This window comes from Vicugna pacos, chromosome 21, assembly GCF_048564905.1.
Source record: "Vicugna pacos chromosome 21, VicPac4, whole genome shotgun sequence".
NCBI lineage: Eukaryota > Metazoa > Chordata > Mammalia > Artiodactyla > Camelidae > Vicugna > Vicugna pacos.
Window position 1 is genome coordinate 3,145,515 of NC_133007.1, and position 12,296 is coordinate 3,157,810.

General features: G+C 42.6%; 1 protein-coding gene and 1 long non-coding RNA gene across 2 annotated transcripts in view; one reads left to right on the top strand and one right to left on the bottom strand.

Moving 5' to 3' along the window:
- LOC140687921 (phosphatidylinositol 3,4,5-trisphosphate-dependent Rac exchanger 1 protein-like) overlaps positions 1-12,296 on the bottom strand; it is a 105,521-nt gene that overhangs the window by 72,815 nt on the left and 20,410 nt on the right. The gene's annotated exons all lie outside the window — the stretch shown is intronic.
- Positions 6,943-12,215, top strand: LOC140687924 (uncharacterized). Its single transcript, XR_012062548.1, has 3 exons — positions 6,943-7,281; positions 8,341-8,509; positions 11,140-12,215. It is a non-coding gene; the product is annotated as an uncharacterized lncRNA (long non-coding RNA).

The window sequence follows — 12,296 nt, forward strand, 5'->3', positions numbered from 1 at the left end:
TCTCTGTTTCTCCTTCTCTTTCATTCCCTGTTTGATGCCTTTCTCTACTGTTACGCTTACACTCCTTTCTCATTATCTGCTGTGTATTATAGGTTTTGGCTTTATGGTTACCATGAGGCTCACAGGTAACAGTCTATATAGTATATAAATAACAATTTACTTTAAATTGATAGCAAATTTGAATATATTCTACAAGTCTGCATTTTTAAAAGTTTGGTATAATCTAGCTAACTTATTAACTATTATAGTTACAGTTATTTTCACTACTTTTGTCTTTTAACCTTCATACTGGCTTTATAAGTGATTAATTAATAACATAATTAATAAGTGTACTATAAATTTACATTTAATAGTGAGACTTTGACTCTCTTATGTTTTCCAGTTACTAATTAGTGTCCGTCCTTATCAGCTTAAAGAAGATCCTTTAACATTTCTCGCAGGGCCAGTTTAGTAGTGATTAACTCCCTTAGCTTTTGCTGGTCTGGAAAACACCTGCTCTCTCTTTTAATTCTGAACGGCAATCTTGCTGGGTAAAGTGTTCTTGGTTGGAAGATGTTCCCTTTAACCATTTTGCATATACCATGCCTCCCTTCTGATCTGCACGGTTGCAGCTAGAAAGGTAAAAAGCTGTTAGGCTCAGGGGGGTTCCCTTATACATAACAAGTTGTTTTTCTCTTGCTGCTTTTAAGATTCTCTCTTTAACTTCTGGCATTTTAACTCTAATTTGTCTTGGTTTGGGTCTCTCTGGATTCCTCTTGTTTGGAATTCTCTGGGCTTTTTAGATCTGGATATCTGTTTCCTTACTGAGGTTAGGGAAGTTTTCAGCCACTACTTGTTCAAGTAAGTTTTCTGCTCCTCTCCCTGTCTCTTCTCCTTCTGTAACCCCATATGAATATTATTTAGCATGATGTTGGCCCACAGGTCCCTTAATCTATCTTTATTTAAAAAATTTTTTTTTCTTTTTGCTGCTCTGATTGGGTAAGTTCCACTGCTCTTTCAGATGAGTGACTTTTTTTCTTCTACTTTATCTAAGCCCACTGTTGAACCCCTCTGGCGTATTTTTCAGTTCAGTTACTGTATTCTTTGGTTCTGTGACTTCTGTTTGGTACCTATATTTTCTTTGCTGAATTTCTGAGTACATCCAAACTCCAGCTAAGTTCAGCGAGCATTTTTATGACCATTATTTGGAATTCTTTATCAGGTAAGTCACTTAACTCCTCATTTCATTAAGGTTCCCCCCAACCTTGGGATTTATCTTGTTCTTTCGTATGGAATATTTTCTTCTATTTTTTTCCTTTTTCTTGGCTCTTTGTGTCTGTTTCGATGTTAGGTACAACAGCTACCTCTCCCAGTCTTGAAGGGGTGACTCCATGTAAGCACTGAGCCGTATTTTTTAACTTTGCCCTACTTCCTGGTTGTTTCTTGAAGTGACTCTCTGTTGCAGACCCATGGATCAGAACTGCAATCCCGCCATCCATCAGAGCCTGGCACTCAAAGGACATCCCCTGTGCAGGCTGCATTTGCCCACTGGCTTTGGGGTTTGTGGGGGAAGGAGGATACTCACTTGCCACCTCCAGTGAAGCAACAGGAACATGGAAGGAGAAGTGGGACCCCTGCCCACCACCTCCATCAAGGATGTGGCAGCAGTATGCAGGATGGGGTGCTGAACCTTTGCCTCTGGTAGGGTTGCGGCAACGGTGCAGGTGGGGTGGGATGTGTGCCCACGGCCTCTGGTGGGCTGCGGCAGCAGCATGGGCTGTGAGTGCTAGCTAGTTAACGTGAGAGTACAAAAATGGCACCAGCTGGCACCTCCGTCCATAGAGAAAATCCCAACAAGCTTCTGTCCCTCTAGCACATGTTTTAAGAGTGGCAGGTAAATCTTTACATATGGTTTATGCTCTTTTTAAATTGCTGCTCTTGTCCTGGGTCCTGGGTGAGTGAATCTGTTCATGGGCTCTTTAGAAGCAGAATCTCCATACCCCACAGCCCTATGGTTCCTCAGGATACAACCCCTATTGGTTTTCAAAGCCAGATGTTTTGAGGGTTTGCCTCTGCAGTGCAGGTGCGAAGGGCTGGGTGCCTGTGTGGAGAATCATCTCACCCTCCCAGTAGAATTTCTGTAACCGTGAGATCCCTCCCAATTGTGAGTCTCCATGCCAGGGGTAGAGTTTTTGGTGCGACTGTGTCTTTTCCTCTCCCACCTATGTTAATGTGGCTTTTTTATTATTTGTTGTGGAGTAGCTGTCCATCTACTCAGGTCCTTCTCAGAGGGAGCTGTTTCAGGTACAACTCATCATTTCCAGGCCTGGTTAGCAGAGGGCAGCAAAGGGTAGTGGAGCAAGGGATCACTGAGATGGCCTGGGCATCCCTCTCTTGTCCATCTTTGTGGAGGTAAAAATCAGCTGGCAAGTAGTAGAAGGTCCAGAGTGCCAGAATCAGGAGAGAAATTACTCACAGGGACAGTGACCCAGAATGAAAATTAGGCTGAGGCCAAGTGGAAAGGTTTAGCCACAATTCACAGCCTGGTATCTGTGTAGAGATGTGAGCAACTCGGCCTCAGGAGGGGACTCATCATGAGAGCACGTTCACATCCTGACTGCTCCTGCAGCCTGTCTGAAGCCCGAGGTCTCGCTTCTTAAAGTGAAAGCGGTCTCAGACACTGGCTCCTTAAGTTTTCCTTTCCTCCAAGGCAAACACAGAGCCTACATTTCCCAGGCTCCCATGCAGTTAGGTATGCCCATGTACCCAAGTTCTAGCCAGTGAAATGTGGGGAGGAATGATTAAGCCACTTCTAGCCCTGGCCCATAAAAACCTCCCACGAATCTTTCACATTCACTTTTCCCCTTTGCCAATGAGATGGTGAGCCCACAGTAATTCTGCGCGCCACTTGCTAATTCCACCAGCCTCGGTCCACGAGTGGAGCACAAAACCCTCCACTCCCACACTGGCTACCAAATGAGCTTTGCATTAGCAAAAAATAACCTTCAAATGTATTTAAACCACCGTGATTGAGGATTTACTGGCTACTACAGCTTGTATTACCTGGCTAATATAACAGGTTTAAAGTGGGCAACTGAATTTTCTACTCCGACTGAAGACTGACCAGCTCAGTCAAAAAAACAATTCATTCAGCTACCCAACTGCCTTGAGAGAAGACCTGCTGGTGGTGATGGTTGAACCGGCCAACTGACTGAAATGGGATTAGGCACACAGCCTGAGGGAAGGGCAGAGGATAAGACATCAGGCAACATGGGAGACCAGCGCTGCAGGATTTTATCAATGGCTGTGCCCTAAGTGATGGGCCACTTGGGAAGAAATGCGGAGACCTGATCAATGGAACATGGAAACCTGAGTGACTCAATGTGTCTTAAATGAGATGCGGCCCCTCCAGCACGTATATACATCAAATATACTAGGTATAATGGCCATAGTGGTATTAAAGACTAAATTGAGTAAACATACCCAGTGGGTAAAAAAAATTTTGTTAATAATTTTAAAAAACCAAAGTAAGTGTCTACTATCCAGTTTGGGAGCTGACAAAACTTCCTGTCTGAGAGGTGGTCCACGCATGCAGCGGTGGCTCGGGGTTCCAAAACCAGCCATTTTGAAGAGAATGGGGTCTGGGCACCAAAGGCAGATGCTGACAGTCAACGAGAACACACAGATACATGCCAATCAAACCCTCTGAGCCGACCTAAACATGTGTGGCTTTACATTTTTCTTCTCTCCTTCAGAGGGGAAACATTGCTTAGTAGTGAAACACTGTAGCACTTTGAAATTAGGCAAGCCTGACTCTAGGAATTGTTATGTGGCTCTCAGTTACTTAACTTTACTGGGCCTCAACTTCTCTGTTTGTAAAACTCTAAATAATGACTCTTAACTCACAAATCTGCTGCAAAAAAAATGAGATGAGGTCCTTAAACTGCCTGGCAAAGAGCTTGGCACCTTGTAGTTACTCAGTCAACACCACTCCCTGTTCTGTCTCCCTCTCCGGTCAGGGAAGACCACCCGTGACGCCGCTGGTTATTTTTGAATATAAAGTCTTACTGTCTCCTAAAAGCATAACTAACATTAACTGAAGGATTGCTGTGTTAGGTACCATAGTAAGTTTTCTGAAGTATTAGCTCACTTAATTCTCGTAATAACCCTGTGAGGAAGGCACTTTTATCATGATCTCTATTTTACAAATAAAGACATTGAAGCTCTACAAGTTGTCCTGGCTTTCCCAGTCTTCTGGGAAATAATGAATGAAGAGGGATTCAGAACTAGGTAACTGGGTTCTGGAATGTACACACTTGACACTACACACTCTGTTTTCCAAAACAGATATTATTCCAAGATTTAAAAATTTAAGGGAAAAAATAGAACTAAGAAAACTGACTTTGCAATGTGCTTAAATGTTGGTACTAGTGGCACAGGATCACCTCTCCTACTGGGTATTTAGGGCAAAAGTGCAATGTTTAATGAAATACGTAAAAAGAGACCCTGTCACTGTTATTCCATTCACAGCACTTTCATAAATGGAAAAGAACAATGGTGTTTTGGAACAAAGAAAGCTGTTACACTTAAAATTAACTATTACATGACTAAGGAAAGCTCCTTTAATCTTTCTGGGAAAAGTTTTCTCCCCTTTGCTTCACACCAAAGGGGAAGATGGCATAAGAACCCCACTTCTTTCTCACTGGATACCTAAAACACAATCACAGTGCTGGTTATATGTAAGAATCTTGCCAAGGCTTTTTATAAATACTGGTTTTCTAGATCTGGTGACTCAGAACCTCTGGGGGAGGACTGCCTCTCCCGAAAGCAATTCTCATACATCAGTCTCGATGACCAAGTGACTGGATTCCAGAAGGGGAGATGTTCTCCTGGCTCTAACCTCCTTCTCCAAAAGGGAGAGGCAGAGAGTGGAGACGATCTGGGAATTGCGGAAGGTGCGGAGACATGTCTGCCTACATTTCTTGCCTCAGACACGCTCTGGCAGATGCTTGATGAGGGGCCAGAAACTGCTGTCCCGTGAGCCCCCACGGTTGTAAAGACAGGCAAACAGGTGCAGACCAGCACTTGCCTTTACAAGTGGGGAGAAGGGTCTGGAGGACACTATCTAGATGCCACTTAGGCTAGATTGGTTTTAAAATGAGAGGCCTGCACAAGGTCCAAAGGACTAAAAAGACCTATGCTTCTGGCCTCCACCTACCTTTTCAGACTTATTTCACTTTCTAGGAAACTCTTTCACATCTCTGAAATTTCATAAGCTCAAATTCTATCCCTTTGGCACGAAAATATGAAACCTCCCCTCCCAACACACGACTGTCTCTCCTTTTTCTTCTTCTTTCTTTTCCTCTCTCTCCTCCTGCCTTTCGCATCCTCTCCAAATAATTCAAAATTACCTTTTAAAGTTCACTTCAAATGAGCTCTTCAAAGAAGCCTTCCTTGCTTGTGCGCCACACAGTCAAACACAGGTGTCCCTCTTTTAATTACTCATCTCACTCTTTAATTTTTCTTTATACCTAACAGTCTAGTGTTAACACATCTACTGGTGGGAATCTGTTTAATTTCTGCCTCCACCGTGCAAATCTGTTTTCTGAGAGAGCTGAGTCTCAATCCCTTTGCTCCCTGCTGTCCAGACCTAACCAGGTGCCTTTCTTTAAATACACGCTCAAACCCTCTCTGCTGAGTGAATGAAATTATTAAAGAAAGACTATTTCAGAGTACCCCATTTTTTCTTCACCTATGGCAGAAATCTATTTCATTCATTTATTCAATAAAATGTTTTGAATTCCTCCAATGTGTCAAGGCCTGTGAGAATTAAATGATAAATCAGATAGAGACTCTTTCCTCAAGGTCCTTAGCAGTCACTGAAGAATGAAAGATATGTATTCAGGTCACTATTACAGGAGCCTACAAAAGAAACCGCACACTTTTTTTTGTTACTGTGATTGGGTTTCGGTCCTCTGCAGTTGTCAAAGTGCCTGCTCCTGTCAGAAGATGTTAGGGGACCTCCAGAGTCAGCTGGACTTGAAGCCTCTGGTTCCATCACAGCGGCCTGGCTTGACAGCGTCTAAACTACCCGGGCAGCAGCCTCCTGATCTGAACACTGGTCAGTTTTCGAGGGGAGAGAGGATGCTGTCTCTACATACAATGTTGGTAGCAGGCTACTACAGGTCCCACAACACTAAAGAAGACACACAGATGGCAAATAAGCACAAAAGGATACTGAGCATCATTAACCATGAGGGAAATGCAAATTAAATCCACAATGAGACGGCACTACACAGCTATCAGATGCCTAAAATAAATAACGACACCCCTAAATGTGTGTGTGCAGGTGGGGAAACTGAATCAGGCATAGAGCGCTCGTGAGGATGAGAAATGGTGCCGCCACTTGGGAAAACAACTTCTAACAGTCTCTTTAAATCAAGACACACAGCAACAACAGCTACACCACCACCCAGCATTTGCCCAGGGAAGTGAACACTTGTGTTAACACAAACACCTGCACGCACACATCTGTTGCCGCTTGGTTTCTAAGAGCCCCAAACTGAAGACTGACCCAGACGTCCCTCCACAGTTGGTTCAGCAAACTGTGATACATCACCATCATGGAAAACTGCTAAGGGTTACAAAGGAACCAGCTATAATACCCACGACAATTCTGATGAATCTCTACTCATGCTGAGTGCAAAAGAGCAAACCCCAAATGGTTATGTAATGTATGATCCCACTGACACAACATTCCAGAAACAGCAAAATTAAAGAAATGGGGAACATATCACAGGTTTCCAGGGATTGAGAGATGGTAAAGTGGGAGGGAACTCTGTGCGGCTGAGAAAGAGAAACATGAAGGATCCTCAAGGGGATGTTCTGTGTCTTGACTGTACCCATGTTAACATCCTAGTTGTGATACTGCAGTAAAACCTAGAGAGAGGTTACCATTGGGGGCAACTGGGTAAAAGGTTATAGACGCTCTTTATTATTTCTTATAGCTGCATTGCACTGTATCTCAAAATGAATAGATTGATTTTTAAAAGTCAAAAGATGGAGGCAAAATCTGGGAAACAAGTATGTCAGTTGGTCAGTTACGGCATGAGCCTCAGAACCCTGACATCACAATGGCCAGAACCCTGCCTGCAGCAGAAGCGCAGGCTTCCTGGAGGAGTTCACAGCACTCTGCCAAGTGCTGGAGACACACTCGGTTTTCACAGAGAAGAATTAAAAAGACAGGATGTTCACGGCAAGCAATGAGCTTGTAGGTGATCATTCAAGGTTTCACTGTATAAGGTAATCTTTTAATACACTATTTTGTCAGTGTTACCATTCCATTTCTTAATTACATTATATCCTGTGCAACTTTTTAATTGAAGTGGAGTCAGTTGACAGAGCTGTGTTCGTTTCTGGGGTACAGCATAATAGTGCGGTCATACATACACGTACAGACACTAGTTTTGATTATCAGAGCAGACTGGTGGTCCTAGGAGGTGCTTTGTTGCACCTCTAAAATATAGGAACTCCTTTTCACCTTCAGCACTGGTTTCATGAAAAGCTACCTGTGTCCGTAAGATTCAGCGCTGCTGAGCACAAGGCAGCAGGCTTGACGTTCTTGGTTGGGGATGGGGCTCACTTCCTTGACTTCCTGGGAAAGAATTTTCTGTAGATTTACAATAATGTCTGGTCTATGTATCAGTTTTTAAGCTCAGTTCAATTCAGGTGTTTCACCTATTACGACCGGAAGCTCTGTTAGAGCTTAGCTGTAGCTTAGCCAAATAACAGCGAAGTACTTCCTCGTGTTTAGAAACATTTTAATGACTCCGGTATCATTTGCTGAACTTTGAGAATGTTTTCCAAAAATCTAAATATTGATTTACATTACAATTTACCAGAATCCTCAGTTATTTAAACTTTTGTGTTGAAAGGAAACCAAACTGTAATTACTTCTCTGTAATCTTCAAATAACTTTATCTATGTTAGGCCAAAAGTTATCCTATTTGGGTTTTCGTAGGTTTTGACTAGTTTTTTACCTTCTTGTAATACACTCTTCACTTAAGTCTCTGTTCCTCTTCCAGTTCACAATCAACTTCGCTCTTTTCTCCTCTTCCCCACCTCTAAGAGCGCCATGCCTTGGCACTTTGTTCCTGAAACTCTTTTCCATCCACATCAACCCCCTAAGTGACCTCATTTCTTTCAATCGCTTTCTGTAACTTACTAACTCCTGATTTGGAACTGTGGAGCCCTGTTTGGGAGATTGAGGCTAATTTTTAGTGTCCACCTTGACATTTAACATAAACTCCATCAGATATGGGACCAATGACTTGCTGTTCTGTGGTGTCTGATGTTTTGCAGGGAAAGCCCTTCTACTGCGGTGGACGCCCACAGGGACAATGCGTCACCGTATGAAGGCACCCAATAGTATTGTGATCATGTTCGGCCCGGCCAAGCTCCAAACAGGCTGGAGGAAGGAGAAGAGGCAACTGTTCCTGTACAGGGATGAACTATTGATCTCGAACACCAAGTACGCACATACTATGCTCTCCCGATAATCATAAAGTTGTATTTATGCTGTTCAACTCAATAATCTGAGTTTACCACCTAGTTTTTCCAATTAGCCATAAGAAGGGTGGGTGAGGGGAACTAAACTTCCATTCTTCCTCAGCTCACCTGCAGTTCAGCTGGAAACTAGGTCATCTTGGGATTTCTACTTCAGAAACCAGCACAAATGGAATAGCTGACTAACTGCTATGTTTGTACTTGGTCGCAAGAAGTAAATTTCAGTTTGTGTGTAATAATAAAGGGGGCTTCAACGTTTCTTTCTTCACAAATGTTTCTCCAGTTGTGAGAGATGCTAAAATTCCGTGAAAATTCTTTTGAGGATTTTGTCATCGTTTTCCTACTACATACATTAGACACTTCTGTTCTCAAGACTTGCAGCCAGATACAGCCTTCAGTATCACTTCTGATATTCACTAGAATGCTCAGTCAGTTATTTTCTACCGAACAAGTAGTTTAGTTTTTGAAACAGGATCTCCATGATAAACGTAAAGATATTAATACTAGTAGAGGCCCATGAAGAACTTGCAAATGGGGACTGCACAGAGCGGACCCCATCTTTACACATCACTATCCTCAAATTTAGTTAGTAAAGAATACAGAGACAATAAAAGACACATTTTATCTAACTCTCTAAAGATGAAGGTTACTGAAAACTTAGCAGTGAAAGGACAGATACTTATAGAATACTTCCCGACCCCAGCTTCCAAGCATCTCAGGGAACACCTCTACCTTAGAAAAGGGGAAGCTTCCTAGGACCTTATAAACCCCACAGCTCACAGGGCTCACCCTCTGGTATCAAGGTTAAGGGGCAGGAGAAGGGAGGGGCACCTGTCTTGTTAATACATCGTAACAGGGGACACAAGATAGAAATGGAAACTTGAGTCCTCTTCACCCTTCTCTTCCTGAGCCACTTAACATGAGATTCATCCTCTAATTCCTACTGAGAAAATCTCAGAGCAGGTGATTAGATGTGAAGAAACAGTCAGGCCCTAGGAGAATCCCCTAGACCAGAAAGCTTCCTTGTGGTACATTTAAAATATTTCCATGCTAACATCTGGCTTTTTTGATACAATGTCATGAGATTTATCATCTCACTCCCCAAATCAAAGAACAGTCCCATCAAAAAACCTAGTGGCTCTGGGAAAAGAGGAAAGAGGTGGAGGTGGGTACTTCAGGGAACTACAGGACAACACCCATGGATGCCAAGTGGTTGTCAGAACAGGCTCCTGAGTTAGGCTGTCTGGGTTCCAACCCCTTTTTTGTTGCTTTTGGCTATTTACTTAGCCTCTCTGTGAGTTCCCTCACCTATAAAATGGGGCAAATAATGACTATATGGTGTGGTTGTTTGGCAATTAAGTGAAATAACGTTTATAAAATATCTACAACAGTGCTTGGCATATGGTAAGTGCTCAGTGTTACAGAAGAGTCATTTGTGAAGCCATGCTCTGGGTTTTTGGATAACTTCTCGGTTTAGGTTCAAGAGAGTGCATAATCTTGGTACCTTATTGAACTAAGGAGAGAATTATGGAAGTAAGTTTTTCCAGGTCAGTATATCTGAAAGTTCCCACATGGTACCTTGAGAGTCTATACACATAGACGCCTACATTAGAAGAAGAATGTAGAATGTAAAATCTAGCAGATATGTATCTATCATTCCCACCACCACATATTTTTATCTTGATAATGACTTCACAGTTAGTCTAGAAACATAATTTTATCTGACAGTTGTGTTTCATAAAAATCTTCAAACACGCAGACATAGAGTAAAACTGATGAAACAGAAAGTAGCAAAAGAACATCTTGTATCAGAAGGTGAGTTTCCATCATATTTACACTCATGGCGCCCTGAGCTTTGTATCTAGACCTTTCAGGTGGGCTTCCTGAGAAATTATTTTCATTCCACAAACCCCACTGAAGAGCTGTAGCTTAACTGTTCCGTGTATCGGTGGAGTCATAGAAATTCCTGCACATGAGGGGTCTCTGAGCTCATTTAACCTTGAGTATTTCTATATGTGGTTCTGAATAGCAGGGCTTTCCAGAGCGCCAGGCCCAAGTTCTCTGGGCATCCTTCACAGGGCGTGGAGCTATGATTACACCCTAGGCCTACGTGAGCATTACATGTGTGAATTAACCAACAGATATGGTCATTTGATGTCAGAAGTCAAAAGGGAATAGGCAGAAACAGTCAGTTCAGTCCCCCCAACACTTTTTGAAGAAAGACATGAATGAATGAAAAGTTAATTATAACAATTATAAAAATTACATATATAATAACAAATATAAGAATAAATGACTTAACGGTTCTCTGATCTCTACAATATAAACCATGGTCCATTCTCAATTCCCATCATTCAGAAAATGCCTATTTGCTACCATCGAAGTATTTTCAGGGCCTTCCTGGACCAGCCTCTGTTCAACACACACTTGGCAAAGGCCTATCTAACCATTCCCTGTGCTGTGCACAGAGGGTCAAAGAGATAAAGGAGCCATGCTTTGCCTAGAGCAGCGAGGCAAGCATTTCAGCATGAACACAGTGGCTCCATTACGTTTAAGAAACAAACTAACAGAAGTCTTATCTGGTTACCTTCGCAGGTACAAACGGAACTTTAAGATCAAATACGAAATCCCACTGAACAACATGTGGACTGGCGACTGCACAAAGCAGGAGAAGCCATCAATGCACCTAAGTCTTTTGTCTTGGGTTGGCCCATGGTGAACTTTGTGGCCACCTTTAAGTAAGACCTATAGCTTGGTCCTGTCTATTACATGAGTTAAAAAGGAATACAGTTTATTATATATTAAGTCAGTGACTCATGCTCTGAACTCCCGTGATGACACTTGTATGCCGTGTACCCCACCCCTCAAAAAGGCTTTTATGTGCAATTGATGGTAAGTAGGGGGAACTACTGGAGGACTTTCCTTTAGTTTTGATCTGTGGTTTTTCAAGTGGGTTATAGGAGCCCCTTGGGGAGCGGCAGCTCACGTGTCTGTGGTGTTCCTGTAAGTGGAAGGAGGATGACGACGTCAGGTCTCCAGGGCCCTCTCTCACAGCCTGTCCCCGATGCCCAGAGAGCACCTCTGTTTCTAAATCCCCAGAATATCTTTCTTGAGCAAGTACTATCGAGTAGTCGAATTATATTTGGAAAATTGTCTTTGCACTCCCAAGCTAATTCCTTTAAAGACAGGATTTAATTATAGAAATGAAATGAATCATCAAGTATTAGATTGTCCTAATTGCTGTGCACGGACTGTCTTCTTTGGTGTCTACAGACAGGTGACAATCTTAAAACAAAGGTGTGATTCCATGGAGGGCAGGTCAGTTAACCAAGACACATTCTTGGTTGGACTGAGGATGGGGAACGTGGCCATCCTGAGTCAACATTTCTCGGTTCACAGGGGTGATGGAACTTTCACATCTGCCACCTGGAACAACCACAGGCCAAATCTCATTCTCCTTATGCACACAGAGTGTGCATCACACGCACTCAACTCTTCTGTCTTGTCCTCTTCACCCCATGCTACCAAAATCTCACCTATCATCATAAACATAAGACAACTGAAATGTTACCATGCTGTTAATTTGTGAAATTCAAGACTGCAGCTGTTGACTTCAAGAAAATTCCCAAAGCTGTTTGGGAAGAATCATGTATTTGTATCATTCTCTACATATTTTCTTTCAATGAATTACTTCTCTAAAGATTAATGGTTGCTATTGTTTAATACCTTTTCCACGTTGCAGGTGAAAGGAA